The sequence below is a fragment of the Orbicella faveolata genome, unplaced genomic scaffold (assembly GCF_042242905.1).
Source record: "Orbicella faveolata isolate gen_17 unplaced genomic scaffold, um_ofav_v1 contig_36, whole genome shotgun sequence".
NCBI classification, from domain to species: domain Eukaryota; kingdom Metazoa; phylum Cnidaria; class Anthozoa; order Scleractinia; family Merulinidae; genus Orbicella; species Orbicella faveolata.
Window position 1 is genome coordinate 3,424,373 of NW_028301565.1, and position 15,377 is coordinate 3,439,749.

A 15,377-nucleotide genomic window follows, 5' to 3' on the forward strand; every position below is an offset into this window, starting at 1 on the left:
GTATGACGTGTTTGTGTGAACAGCTTTGTCCTGTGAGGTTACATGTACCATAAACACCAGCGGATAAGCTGCACTTGCTGATGTCATGTTTTTTTGGAGCGCTTTGAAGAAGACTACCCATACTTAGCTAATAGTGTCGGCGAGGGTGCTTATGGGATTGCCTATTTCGGGGGAGTGCGTGGGAAGGGGGTGGGTACCGTGCATACGGCTGGCGCGGCTGAAATTTGAATTGACCAATCAGGATTCAGTAGGCGGGAAAAACTTTACTGTCTTGACGTTAATGTATGTTAACAGGAAAGGCATTGTAATCGGGCAACTTTTCTCGCTGGAGATTGCATTAAATATTCACTAACCAGCATTTACATTTCCAAAAATCATATCAGATTGCAAAAATTGAAAAGTATGAAACATTTTGTTTCCCTAAGCTTCTAATTTGGCGCCAAAAATGGGTCACCGGCAAATCGCTCGTAGTTCGTGGAGTGTCGTCAAGTAAGATATTAGTTGCGTTATTCTGAACGAAATATGCTGTTCCTCGTCAAATTAAACCCGGAATTCTCAAGTTAAGGTCAAAGTGACTTAAGCATTGTCTCTACTTTTGTCCGTTGCGAAGAAAAGCATTATTATCGTGTCGTTTCGGTAGGACAGCTCGGTTTTAATGCCGCTCGTATTGCGAGCGGAGCCGCCGTTTGTAAGGCGAACAGAGTTTTCGCATGTCGGCCTTGCATTTTACGTCTTCAAAATACCCCTTGTTTGGCAGTTTCTCTGCTTGTTACACAATTCAAAGAAGAATATATTGCTCTCAGAGCATCTTCATTTAGTTGCTCCTTAGTTCTCCAACTGCTACTCTCGTGGATTGCCGTTCTGCCACATTTTGTTCTTTGTGTCCAGCCCCAATTACTCCATAACCGCTCAAGAGTATTTTTTTTTCACCCAAGCCTTCCTCTATTTTCGAAAGAGAGTGGTGGTCTGGGCCATAAGTAGCCTGGATAATACTGCTCAGATTGCTTTAGTTACTTGCTTATCGACTCGTGACCTAAAAACCAAGAATTATAAAGTTGGTATCACCAAACTGTCATCAAAAGGGAATTTCTGCGTAAAAACATTTTGTTATTGTTTTAACACAGGAAGATGACCACGAATCTTCTGATTTTGAAATCGACTATGAGTATTTTCACAAGAGAATTAAGCCAAATTTAGTTCACAGAATTTCTGCATTTGAGTGTCTCAAGGTAAGTCCCTCAGAGTCGTTTTTCAAATGTTCTTCTATTCCCGTTTCGTACTAGGCAGCGTAAAAACCGTATTTAGCCTGGAGCTTATGTCTGTGTGTGACGTTTGGGGTGGGGGGATCACAAAGTACCCTTGTCAAACAATAATGCCACACATCCTAAGCAAGCAGGGAACATTTTGGAACCTGACGTATCTAAGTCAACTATGTTTTCAGAGATTTTAAGCTTAAATTTCTGTTGTAGGAAAATGTTTTTATGAATACTTCTGAAGGTACACAGTATTATGTTTAGCCAAGGTGTAATAGGATCAGCGCTTGTGATTTTATCTTTCAATTCACCAGGTCAAGAGCGCCTGGGCTGGCCACTACGAGTACAACACACTGGATCAAAATGCCATTATTGGACGACATCCCCAGATAAGGAATCTCATTTTTGCGAAGGCTTTAGCGGTCATGGTAGTCAGCAGTCTCCCGCTGTAGGGCGAGCCGTCAGTGAATTAATTTTGGACGGTGGATTTCAGACAATGGACCTTACAGCATTTAGCTACGAGCGTGTTACCAAGAAAGAACCATTGAGAGAGACGAACATTATCTAGCTAGATGGTTATGGCGACTTGTTAGGCTGAGAAGACGTAAAATTAATTGGTGTCAAAGGGCGCTTTCCTTCCGACCAAAACTTCAGGTTTGCATTTCCGGAAATTTCCAGAGGCAAATAGAACAGCATTTTCTACAATTTACCGAAAAGAGAATATCCTCGTGAGCTTTATCTAAATTTTCGAAAATGTTGTGTGATTTTCGAATTTTCGGAAACTTACTCAAGAAATTTGCCCTCGTTTCGAAAATTCCGGAATTTTCGTCAAATGGAAGGCACCCAAATTTGCGAACATTTTCTAATTAACAAAGTCATATCTGAGGTGATCACATTTGATTGAAAATGATTCGAGACTAAACGTCGTAATGTGCTCGATGTATTCTGGTTCTCAAAGGGAATATGGCTCCAGGACTTCGGCTTATAGTAACAAAGAATTCCGAAAACATGAGGTAATTTAGAGGCCCCGGCCCTAAATTTTCGGAGCGTTTGAATTAGCGACTATAGTTTATTTTAATTATAGATAGTGATTCATGCGCCGACTTTCTTTCGATGCGTTATGCGTAGTATGTTTTTAGTAGCCACATGTGATAAATTAATCATCGTTACCGTCATCACAGTCCTCTTTTAATCATCATCATCATCATCATCATCATCATCATCGTCATCGTCATTATAACAATTACTATTCTGGTAACTGATCTAATCTATGAACTGTTCATCAGTTATCGATCACGAAATTATTGCAATAACGTCAAGTCAATAACTGGTATTACGCGGCCGCTGGGAAAACGTCGTTGGGCGACGTCTTTAACGCCTTATGGCCATGATTGTGTGTCGTGAATGACAATGATTTAAATAATTATTCGCTTGCGTTTGTGAATGTAAACAGCTTGTGACTGCTAACACGTGCGGAAGACGATATTACACCAGTGATGGGCTCTTGATCACACCCAGACAATGTTCCATTGAGGACAGCGAGCTAGAGCGATTTCTATTCCAATTTATATTGTATTGCTCCTCGAATGCAACGAAAAAGGCAACAGCATTAAAATCACCAGCTGCAGATAAAATTAAACGAACCGGCCTTATTCTGTTAAGATTCTTGATTAGAAGAGGAAAACCTCCTGAAGCAAATAAAAGACAAGGCATGTGCTTTTTAGAAAACTCAGCTATCTTTTAAATATTCATGACACGAGAACTTAATAATTGTTCTCGCGAAAGCAACGTGTTCATGGCAGCTTCGATTAAAACCTGCTGTCGCCGAAGTTTCGTTGGATAATTTCTGAAACGAATGTTCTGCTGAAAGTCGGCGGGAGGAAGAACGAGTCTTTCTATTTTAAAAATAGCACGAAACTTCCCTGGTTCCCTAAGGCGATGTGTCTAGGATTCACATCAGGCCGGGCTGAACAATATTTCAGGGGCGTCGGTTAGCCGAGCACGCGCAGCATGGAACAGCTCTGATTCAAGACGGGTTGGTCTTATCATTTCCATTAGAGTTATTTTTTTGCCATTGCGATATTCAGATTTTCGATAACGTCTTAAATATATCTGCTGATTAAGTTTAACAGTACAGTTTGCGCACTTACTCCGGGTTACAAGTCAATTTGCCCCACCATTGTTTAACTGGACTGCAAGCGCTTCTACATAAAACAACAAGCTGAAATCCGTCTGCTTTCGCACGCACTCCATTTTAAATCATCGACCTCCCTTACAAGACTACTTACTCGCTCAGTGTTTCTGTGGTCATCACTATCTGCCATCAAGTCGAATCAACAGGTTTGTCATTGATGTCGTTGCTTAGCTGAAAAACGAAAAGATAATTTGTAAATGTCTAGTGAAAGGACTTCAAAGTTTATTTAAGGGATTTTAAACCACACGCAAAAGTATCAATAAGCGTGGCTTGGATATGTATCATGAATTCGTTTGGAAACCGTCAATTTCACAATTTCAGGCTTCTTGCAGGAAGCTATTAGTTTTTCGTATGGTACAGGGTAGTAAAGTAAACACAAAGCCGATAGCATTAACCACAGAGCGAAAAATTTAAATGATTAAATAAGTTCCACTACAGACGAGCATTGCAGTTGAGGGCCACGTGCGCTCAGCCAGATTACTATAACAAAAAATTAAACTTTCTCTGAAAGCTTCTATACCAGGGATGTTATACAATTTTATGTTTTGTAACAGCAAAGACGCCTTTGATGAATGAGTTTATGAGCTCATAATATCATGATATATCGAATGAGCGGCGTCAAACATTACGCATCTCGAAGAGGTTTTCTTTTGAATTTTCTATAGAATATACCTTTAAGATAAAGTTAGCGTTCGTCATTCGTAGTAGTGCTCGATCTTCCCGAGAGGTTTCAACAGTTTTTTGTGTGACCTCTTCGGCTCGTCGATGATTTCCAAGCGATATTGTTACCCGATTAACACTCCTTTATAAAAGTAACACATTTTGAATTGATAATTAGGTTACCACACCCGTCTTGCTCCTTCTCTCCTTCTCTGCCACCTTCACTCCGTGGGGAGCAAAGGGCCTCCGCAGTCTTGTTTGCAACAGTTATTTGGGTTGTGTGTCGAAACGCCGCCCGTTTCCTCAGCGGGCAGTGACAGTGCCTAGACTTTCAATTCATTTACCCAAGTTTGGTAGATTTCTCCAAATGAATCAAAAAACATAAATTCACTAACGGTCATACTGTCTAATTTCACTTCCGTTTTGTTGTCCGGGTTGTCCAAAGCCCGATTAAGCTAACCCAGGATTAGCGAGAATTTTGATTTGAGTTGTGTAACTTTTGGTGAGGTTTTATGTTTATACTGTTTGTCCTTCTGTTCTGAGTCTGACTAAGCTCAAACTTCACAAAACGTAAACAGTAAAACACATTTTTATATAGGAAAAATTAATACTTCGGTTAACTCTTAATCCTGGGTTAGCGTTAACCGGCTTTCGAACAACGCGACCCTTCAGGAGATCTAATAGTATCTAAAACAGTTGTCGGCGCTTTTTTAATGCTCAGGGTAAACAGGGCTGCCGGTAAAACGCCGATTATGATAGGAGTCATTTTCGATTCTTTCCGTTTCGAATATTTTGTGGCGTTACTCTCGTGGCGTGCTGACCACTTTAAATAAAGGATTGTTTTGCTGGCTTTCCACTAAGATGGAATAAGAACTCAACGCGTGCATGAAGATTTTAATTGCCTAGGAAAGGGGGGCTAAGGTACGGCGCTCTACTGTGCCTTTCATACTGTTTTACTTAGTGGTCAAGCTGACAGGCCCAGTTGTAAGCTCTGGAGCATCTTGTTCCCTCGGACTTGAATCAGAAGGACGTGCAACTTTCATCTATCAAACTCCCCCCCCCCCCCCCCCAAAAAAACCACCCAAAAAATTCAAGACAAATGATAAAAAAGAGAATACTAACGTAATTGTGGTTTATAAAACTGGAACCGAAAAGATGACAGGGAAATTACTTCTAAGACGTTGAAAAGAGAACTGAACCAATAGGCGGCACCGTAAATATCTTGCGAGTTTTAATTTCCCGCCACACTGTTACAAACTACACAGTGAATTCTTACTATAGCATTAGCAGTTTCAAATGCAGTCCTGTAAGAATTTATCTTTATTGAGTACACATCGAGGACAGTATTGTCAAATATTTCCTTAGCACCCACTGTGCAACAGCTGTTTCTGTTATGACCAGAGGAGTTCTCGACATGTCCCATCATGCTCCACTCTAATGACTGATCACATGACACCAAACCACACATGCAGTGAAGCATGCTGGGCTTAAGATCCAGTGCTCTGGGAGAAAGACTCCAGTGATGCTGATTGGCTGAGTCAGTCACGTGACTGCCACCGTCATGCTCTAGGTATCCGGCCAAGGATTCAAGGCAATGGGCTACATTGTTGATGATAGCAACAAATTGACCTAAGAAAACGAAATTCCTAGAGATTAAAGTAGGAATTATAAGGCATGTCCAAGGACTTCAGACTAACTTAAAAATAATTCAATCAATTTGCATTTCAAGCCAACAGGCAAGCTTCATCAGCAAGCTTGCAACTTGGATTTCTAGTGGCAAGTAAGGTTACGGGGTCGTCACAGAGTTTCCAAGTAGCAGCATTTTTGCTGGAGAAGGTGGCTGATTTTGCCATCTTTTTATAAGGAATGGGAATACTAGCTAAGCAGGGTAGCCGGCTTAGATCAAGAAGTACAGGTGGTTACTGTTGAAGACCCTGAGGGTTACTGCTAAAGCACACAAAGCTATATACCAGTGCCAAACAAGGTGTTTACCTCTAGTACAGCCAAGATCTGCAGCAATCTTTGAGCCATTCGTTTTCCCATACTGTCTCAAGAATGATGCTAAGTGAGTGACTAGACATCCAGCACCAGGCACCACATATGGGCATCCCAAAGTCTCATATAAGGGACCGTTCATTTTTTATGAGGGAGGGGGGGGGGGGGGGGGACTGGTGGGATGTGGGAAGCACCATTTAAAAATCGCATGACCCCCCCTCAGCTTACCAATTTTTTCACATGGCCCTCCCTTATAGCGGTCATTTTTTGGGATGAACCCCCCCAAAAATTGAACAAACAATATTTAGATTTCAACTTTTTTAATATTTCTCTATTATCCCCCTACTTCACGTTATTGTGCTCACTATGAAGACAATATTGACAATCCCTCTACTACAGAGAGCTGTTGTTTAAAAAACAAATCAAAAGAAAGAGAAGTCAATTTCGGATCTCCTAGTTATGGCTCGCCCTGAGCGTGTGGCATTTGGCCTCTCATTGGCATCTTTCTCATCCGAATTGATGAATGCAAGAATGACATCACTTGAGTCATCTTCTCCCCCAGAGTCAATGGCATCACTGTCATACTCATCATTGTCACTTTCATCCGTTTCACTGCTGTCAGCACTTGCCCTGTTGTCATTTTGGGTCAATGTCCTTGCATTTCTCAGTGACGGCTGGCCAGCTCTGAGAGGACTCTTCTGCTGCAAACATGAATGTCTTACAATTGCCTTTACTTTCTCACTCTTGCTGCTTTTCAAATGCTGCTTCAGCCCGTGGTGGTTCAAGTACTTGTTTAGTTCTGGAACACGTAGCTTTTTAAGCTTGGTTAGATCTTCGCACAACTCAGTCCCAGGATAATCCTCATATGATTTATCTTTTGCGTCCCTACTTAACTTTGCCTTTTCTTCTGCTCTCTTTTTCCTTTTAAATTCCAGCACTTCAAGATGAAGATAATCCACCACAAACTTTGATTTGACAATAAACTTATCTGCAAATAGAGCAACGCTCTCTGGGTCATATAAAACCAGCCTGCCACTTCCATGCTCTTTCTTCGCTTGGACCCTTGGCTGCCAGTCATCTGGATCACACCCTTCTTTTGGGGTCTTCTGGTAGGAGACGTAGTGGTATTCCGGTAGGCAGGAATGGTCAGGAACTGGTTTAGGGTATCTTTCTATGGGTGGTCCAGTCCATTCACAACAAAAAGAACAAATTTCTCCTACCTTTTCTTGACAGGACAACTTTAGAAACTCCCTGTTGTTCTCCCCCTCCTCATAGTGCTCATTCACAAACTTCTCAATCTTACGGAAGTAACAGTGGCCTGGAACAGAGTCTTTCCTTGCTCCTGCATGGTGATACTGAACCAAGTACGAAGTGTTGTGAAAAAACTGGAAATCTGTTGATGTGTTGTGTGAAACACATTCTTACATTTAATTTACAGATGTCTTTAGTTTGAAGGTTTTTACCTCTACTCTAGTGATAGGCATGTATAAATGTTGCCCTGTGCAGGTAAAACAGAAAGCTGTTGAAGTACAAGAAGATGAGCCGGTAAGTGTTAATTTCTTGTCAGTGTTCCAATTTTTATCTGGACATTAAAAACGCATGTATGCTTCACTTTTATAATGAGAAACTTCTGTATTTTCCTATTGTAAAGATAGCACCTAAAACTGTTTGAACATTTTTAAAATGGTATGTGTCTTTGAATATATCGTTTGACTTAGGTCTACATTTCACTACACGAATACAACATCAAATGGTTACACGAACCATGATCATTCGATAATACCAGTTCAATATAATAAATAAAAAAATCGTCTTTCCTTTTCTGGTAGGTCACTAGTTCCTCCTCTGCTGATGATACAACCATACCTCAGGGTCTCCGGAAAACAAGCCTTGCATGGCTATATTGTTAATCCAATCGGGAAAAGAGCGCATTACTACATGAGCATCATGAAAGAGGCTCGTTCCAAAATGCGCAACAATGGCGAAAGCGACGAGTCGTTTAAGAAAAGGTTTACAGCTGAACGAGCCAGGCAGTTTGACATCTTACAAGCAAAAGAAGCAATCTTTCTAGGTGCGGATGGCTGTTCAGAAAGGGCGAGTGAGTTTTCCATGCCAGGGTACCGGTTGAAGCCCAGTGATGGAAGAAAACTGAACTTCTCCATCAAAGAGCACAGAGCAATGGTGGAAAAGTTGAATGCCATACTGAAAGATGTAAAGGAACACGATTCCACACTCTTTCAGTCCAATGGGCTTGCTTTAAAGCAGGGCGAAGAATTTGCCCACAGTTTTAATGTAAAACAGATCAAATGTATAGAAGCTAAGTTGACGAAGGTTACCCAGGACATGGAAGCATTAGAAAATAAGAAGAGCAATTATAACAGCATATTCAAGGGCATACTCAAACAGTAAATCAACAAAAGGAGAAGGAAAAAAGAAAACCACAGAAAGTCAAATGAAAGAAAGAGGAAGCGGACTGAAAACAACGTCCAACGAGTTTATGGAATCTGTGTTGGAAACCCGCTAGGAAATGATCTTCCACAATGCCTTGTGTACCCTCCTAGAACGGCCGTCCCGGAAGAGTGTATTAAAGTTGAGGATGTTGCCACATCGTTATTTAGAAGAGATGGGCCATACATCGCACAGCTCTTGGAAGGGAATTATTTCACCAATGCTGCAAGAAGCAGAATCACCACCAATCTTGAGCAGGAAGTCAGAGATTATGTTTACACCTTCATGTACCCTGAAGAGTACACTCTGACGGAAAGCATTGCTGCTTCTTGTAGCATTGGTGAAAGAGACTCCCATAGCAACACAAGCGGCGACGAAGAACTCGACGACAGCGAAGATGAAGATGAGTGCCAGTGAAAGTTGCATTCGAAAATAACAGTGTTAAATACTTCTTTTCAGTAGCTACAAATGCTTTTTGTCGCCAAACGTTTTTTTTAAAGCAGTAGGAAAGTTTGTCATAAATTTGTATCCTGCCTTCTATGTTTATTCTGTAGCAATTTTTTTGATATTCAAACATTATCCCATTTTAAAGTTTTACTAAAATATTTCACGTGACCCCCCCTTTTTCCCTTATTTTTTTGGGATGGCCCCCCCTCGAAAGACACTTTTTTTCGCATGCCCCCCCCCCCAAATCCCACCAGCCCCCCCTACCTTATAAAAAATGAACGGTCCCTAACGCACTAACAGATGCTTGACAAACTGTCTTCAGCTCGTCAAGGGATGTCTCATCTGGTGAGCACAGCAAAAGAGTACACACGGAAGATGAAGTTAACGAGGACTCTGGCACCAAATGAATGTAGCTGTTTAAAAATATACGAACAAAAAAAGCAGGTTTGCTAACTGGCCTTTTTGAAACCAGTTGTCACTGACATGACATTTACCATGCAGCATGATAAGCTCTGCACAGGCATGTACCTCTAATTCAAAGCAAAATCAAGGTTGACTGGTTGGTTAGTCCCTTAAGTTTGTTTGGGAGACTGCTGTATTGTTTTGCCATCCAGCTTGGTGTATTTTGTATCATGTGACCATTGGATGCAGAAGGCCCATTTATTTGAGATATTGCTGTCATTGTACACTGCAAGTGTATGGTGAATAAAGGTATGGACTGAAGTGATGCTTCTGATAGGAGAGTTCAACCAAGTCAAACCAAACCTGGCTCAATAGAGTGGTTTTCAATTGAGTGCCGTAAAACCAAAACCAAACCATTACTTACCAATTAGACTATTCCACCAATCTCAAACTGTGGTAAAACCAAGACTAATGTAACTGCCTGATTACTTTTGACACTCAGTTGAAAACCGCTCTAAATCTAGTAATTTTATTAGTAAGAATCAAGATCAGAATAACAGTTATGAAAAAATGAAAACTGAGGGTAAAAGACGTTATGTAATCATAATTACCAAAGGATGGAAATCAAAATAAAGTGATGTACATGTAGAGTACATGGTGGGTTGTACCACCATACGTTAAATGCACTATTGGATTTAGGAAGCTGACCTTTTGTCATTCAACACCATATGTTCAATCTTCCCGACTTGACCAAAGCTTGATTCAGTAATGTCCATGCTGAAAGTGCTCAGGATTGTTGCTCCAGTCAGACGTCGCACAGCAGAGATGTGAACAATGGATAGACGGTCAATCACATAAGCACCCTATGATGAAAACAAAACAAGTTATCAAAAAAAAAAAAAAAAAAAAAAAACTAACAAGTGACTGCTGTGTACAGGTCTGTCAATCCCACTAGTTGTACAAAAATTGAAATTGTTTCTAAATTAGCTGAGTTTTAGATTTCATTTAGATCTCATTTCTTCCGTGAAGACTACAGGGCTGCCAGTCTTGCTATTAATTGTCAGCGATAATAATTATTATTGCCATGTGCCACAAGCAATACATACAACAAGAAACACACAAAAGACAGTCCAAATTATGCATTATCTCAGTGTATTATGTCTTTAATCCCTTATAAGAAATTAGTCCACTAGAACTGTCTCACCCAACAAAACAGCTGTCAACAACTATTTTGGGTCCCATTTTTCATCTCATGACAGAGACATTCAATATTTCAGTCAAAAACACTTGCATCTATCACATACTGTACACGCATGCATAGTCCTTAAGATCTCTGTCTTTTGGACATGTAGGACCTTAGATTTACAATGATATCAGAAACACTACACAGCTGTATGCATGACTAGGTGAATTCTTTAGCTTAACTCCCAGTTGTATCTTGCAGGTGAATAAATGAAGTGAAGGCAGCACTTAGGTAGGTGCCCAAATCTGTTTCTAGGATTATGTCTGCCTGGGCTGGATACAAACCTTATCTCTCAAGTACTGCTTCAGTGCTGCAGGATGTACGCATTTCTGGCAAGCCACCACTTTAACTCCAATAGCTAGCAACCAATCAGCAACCTTCAACATCTGCTGTAGCACAGCACTCTCCATGTTAACATCATGACCACTTCCTGCTGTCTCTATTTTAAGTTGTCGCTAAACCATTCATCAGTGTCCCCTGCCATTGAGACATTATACAAAGCCACTTTGGCATGATGGCTTAAAAGTGCTTTTTTTCTTTGAAAGGTTGCAACATCAGGGGCCTGAAGAATGACACCTTGTATGATCTTGGATTCATTGACAGGATCACCCTCGCAAGTCACTATTTGGACTGGCTGAAGGTCTGTGACAGACACTGAAGAGTCTTGGGAATTACTTGGCAGTGATTGAAGAAATGCCTGTGTGTTTGATCAATGCATGGTGTCAAACCATTGTGACATTGTGACATTGTGGAATAAAAAAGTTAACAAGGTTTATCTCAAAAAGAATTTCCTGTTATGTCCTCTTATTACCATCCCTGATCAGAGTCAAATTTCACATCAAACATGTGTTTTTCTAAGTTTGAGTCTAAAGCCACCGTATAGCATGTTAACAAACATTCAATGATTGAAGCACTGGCCTGGGTAGTTATATCTCTTTAGCTTGTGTAAGTCATGTTTGAGGTATTAATAAAAACTTGTACTTAAGTGAGTGCATTGGCACCTTGAACATGTATCCACCGCTAGATAAACACACAAAAAATATTAAATCCTGTACCTTGATGACGAGCACACTTAAATACTGTTTCTCAGATTCACTAAGACGACAAGCAGGCTTTGTTCCAATTATGCTGTTTACAATGGACAGCATGGTCTTCATGTTACCAATATCAATGTTCATTTTCCATCGACATGACTGTAGGTGACTGGTAATGACTTCCGGTGAATGTTGACTGATCTGAGTGGTGAGGGCTCTTGGGACAGGCAGATCAAGGGATGACTGTATCAGACTATAACAGAGAAACAATAAGGATCAATAAATCTATGCACACCTCTAATATTACCAGTAACAGTTTTCTACAAAAAAAGATAAACTAGCAGATTTGGTCCCTGACTATAACTGCAAGATTATATGAGGTCTCATACAACTCTCTACTTTCAAAGCGTTTCTTTCCACCTTTTTTTTAAGGTGTTAAACCCAAGGTGTGAGCAAGTTGTTGTTGCAATCATTTCAACTACATTACATTTTTTGTACATGTTCCGTACCAAATATGGGACTTTCGTCTTACTAGTTTTATCTTTGAAAGAGAAATATAATTTAACATTTTTGCGTGTGATACATAACGGACAAAACTTTCAATGTAGATAAGACAATTCTATATTTATAGTACCAACTGCGCTTAGCCATAAACCTGCCTTGCAGGAAGCCCACTCTTAAAGTAAGTAACATAAATATAAATTAATTGATAAACAAGTAAACAAAGAAAATACAACCTAGCTAAAATGTAAGTACATAAAATTAAAATGACTTTTTTACAATAAAAAATATAACAATATAACATTGTTGAAAATGGAAGTAAATTCATAAATTCAAGAATTTAATAATTGATATTATAAAAAATGATGTCATAGATAAATTTAAATTTAAAATCTTACGTGACAAATCTTTCTTTTAAAATGCCTTTATACCAGTCATGGTGCGTGTTGTTGAAAGGTTTGAAAGGAAAACTGTGTGCTTAATTTGTCACGCTTCATGGATGGATGCAATGTGTTGTATGTGTTGATAGATGAAATGCAATTACATGTAGGTTAATAGGCACCTTAGTAAGAGAAGTGCTGTTCTCAAACCACCATCACTGTAGCCTTCAAGATGGCCCTTCACAGCAAATAGTATCAACCTTGGTATGGGGTGTGACAAACCAGACAAGCTGTGAAGAATCTTGCCTGATGTTGATGTTACAGTCACATGACCACCAGAGGATGACTGGAAGAACTTCAACCTGAGTATCAGACAAGTATAAAGATGGGAAACTTCACATGTTTTTAAAATAAAGATAAATGTATTGTAGTGAAAAGTATTGAATGAAATTATTGTTGTATCGGTACAGCTATTACTTTGTACAGTGTGACACTAGATTCCATTGTCACCTAGCTGGCAGAATGGATATTTATCTACCTTCAGTTATAAATTAACTGAGGCAAAACGGAAAACAAACCCTTCCCTTCCAACAGTTGTGATGGGTTTTATTCCCAAGATGATCCAACAATTACATATGGTTAGGCTTCAAGCTTAGTACTCCTCTCACAAAGTCAAGCATCCCGACCCTCACGCCCGGACCCACGTGTACAAATGTCATGTATTTAAAATAATTGAAGGGGTGGGATGATGTGTAGTAGATGTCAAATTCTCACATATGGCCAGGGTCCCCTCCCCTGGGTTTGACATCAATGTACATTAACAAATCAGTCAAATACAGGTCATGAATCAGCAAACTTTATTTAGTGCTAGGTCTTTGGAGAAGATACCCTGATTCCAGAGGTTTTCTCACCCTCTTCATATCCTAATGTTCAAATTTGTGCCCTGAAGTAGCGAAAATGAGTCACGAAGCAGCAAGTGAGTTCAGTTTCTTTTTACACTCTTTTTGACCACCACAAAGATGGCTTTTTGTGATAGAAGAAGAAGAAAGAAAACCCCAGGGACCAGGGTATCTAGCAGACTAAACCCTTCATTACCTGGGATATTAACAAAATGGGATCATGTTTACATTAGGTGGTGCAGGTTGATACTGTTGACCAATATATTGACTGATACTCGGTCGATACATCAGCCCGGTATCGGCCTTGTATCAGCCTTGTATTGGCTGAGTGTCGGTCAATATATCGGTCAATATATCGGTCTATAGTGTCAGCCGACACTACAGTAAACATGATTGACAGCATGTTATTGGCTAAGCTACAATGCAAGTAACAAATTAAATACAATGACCACTAAAACGTGGGGAGGACCAATCAGAATTGAGTGTTTTATTTTATTACAATAAATTTACGCTTACATTGATATAGTTAGGGATTTTATATGTAAGAACTTAAAATTACCTTCCATTTGGTCTAAGCGCTGTCTGAACTAAATCCTTCAATGCGCGTAGCGAGCCCTTTAACTTAATATCATCCAACGGCTGCACTGCAATCTGCATATAATTCAAAACACTCATATTAGGAAAATACATACCATATATAAGCTTCAGCTACTAAGTAGTTTATTTAAAAAAAAAAAAAAAAAAAGCTGCTTATAAGTGAAAATGTATCTTCCTGGCAGCCTACCTGAGATGTCCATTCGTCTTTCGTAGACAGCCTTGAAGAAACACTTTTACCCTCCATTCAGGTCATATGCAGTATAGCCATGTGTATTCTCCACAACTGTGTAAACTTTTGACAAGAAAATAGGAAATTTTGCATACAACATGACGTTAATTGCAGGAATGACTCCGAGCCTTTTGATAGTAAACCGCTGACCGAAACTATATATGCTGACATACTTGCTTACATCATATACTTTGGCCACCGGTTTGGATAATTAATTAACGCAAGATGTAGCTTAGATGTTGTTGTTTTTATAACCGGTTATCAGAGCAGGTCGTTTGTGTCTTATCAGTTGATAAACTAATCACAGAGCACTTACCTCACATTCGTATTTTATTTTATTTTACTTTATTATTTTTTTTCACGTGATCAGTTTCAACGAACCCAGATCAGTGCTGAACTAAAGCGGTGACTATTGACGACTATTCGCCACTATCCATGACTGTTCACCACTGCACTATTCGCTAATCGAGTTTTTTTAGACACCCTGCTAAAGGTCAGGAAATGGTCAGGAAAAAGACATTTTCCCTATAAAAAAGGATTTGTTAAAAACTTGTCAGTCATAATGAATGGGCGGAAAGGAGGGCTGCCCCTGAAGGCAGGCTAGAAACCGTTACTATGTCTGTTGTTTATTTGGTTAGAGAAATGTTATTTTTATCAAGGGAAAGTCAGAGAAAAGCATTGTTCTGGACCTCTAGTTTTGTCTCTAACTCAAATCCTTGCATTGTGGGTAACAAATCATGTTTGGAATTCAAGACAGAATTGATGTTAAATACATTTATCAGAATTATTTTTGATATGTTTATATTTTTTGCTTTTACAAAATTTTAGAGTCCCAGTGTTGTCACCGAATAGTCCGAGCACTGCCTTCCGTGCCTGTCATGGTAAACACCTGACACCTTTAGTTTTCAGGGCTTGGCTCTGTAAAATGCCACCACAATTGAGAATAAGACACGTTGTGCATTTAAAACGCGGCGATGAATTTCAAGCTCCCGAAGACACATGTTCAGTCTTTCCTTGGGGTTTTAAGTGATATCACAAAGGACTTCAAGAGTCAACTTCTTGAAAACTATTCAACGAATTTCATTTGAAATACCT

At 39.7% G+C, this 15,377-nt stretch overlaps 1 protein-coding gene, 1 long non-coding RNA gene and 1 pseudogene across 3 annotated transcripts in view; 2 read left to right on the forward strand and 1 right to left on the reverse strand.

The window, feature by feature from the left end:
• LOC149102033 (uncharacterized) overlaps positions 1-15,377 on the forward strand; it is a 55,960-nt gene that overhangs the window by 651 nt on the left and 39,932 nt on the right. The gene's annotated exons all lie outside the window — the stretch shown is intronic.
• Positions 5,322-14,403, reverse strand: LOC149102034 (molecular chaperone MKKS-like; annotated as a pseudogene). The gene is made up of 9 exons (XR_016202454.1): positions 14,241-14,403; positions 14,016-14,107; positions 12,740-12,919; positions 11,698-11,929; positions 10,927-11,339; positions 10,108-10,262; positions 9,278-9,410; positions 6,100-6,223; positions 5,322-5,736 (listed from the first exon to the last, which is right to left on the reverse strand). The product of XR_016202454.1 is annotated as a molecular chaperone MKKS-like (transcript).
• On the forward strand, positions 10,525-11,649 carry LOC149102035 (uncharacterized). The gene is made up of 2 exons (XR_016202455.1): positions 10,525-10,873; positions 11,188-11,649. It is a non-coding gene; the product is annotated as an uncharacterized LOC149102035 (long non-coding RNA).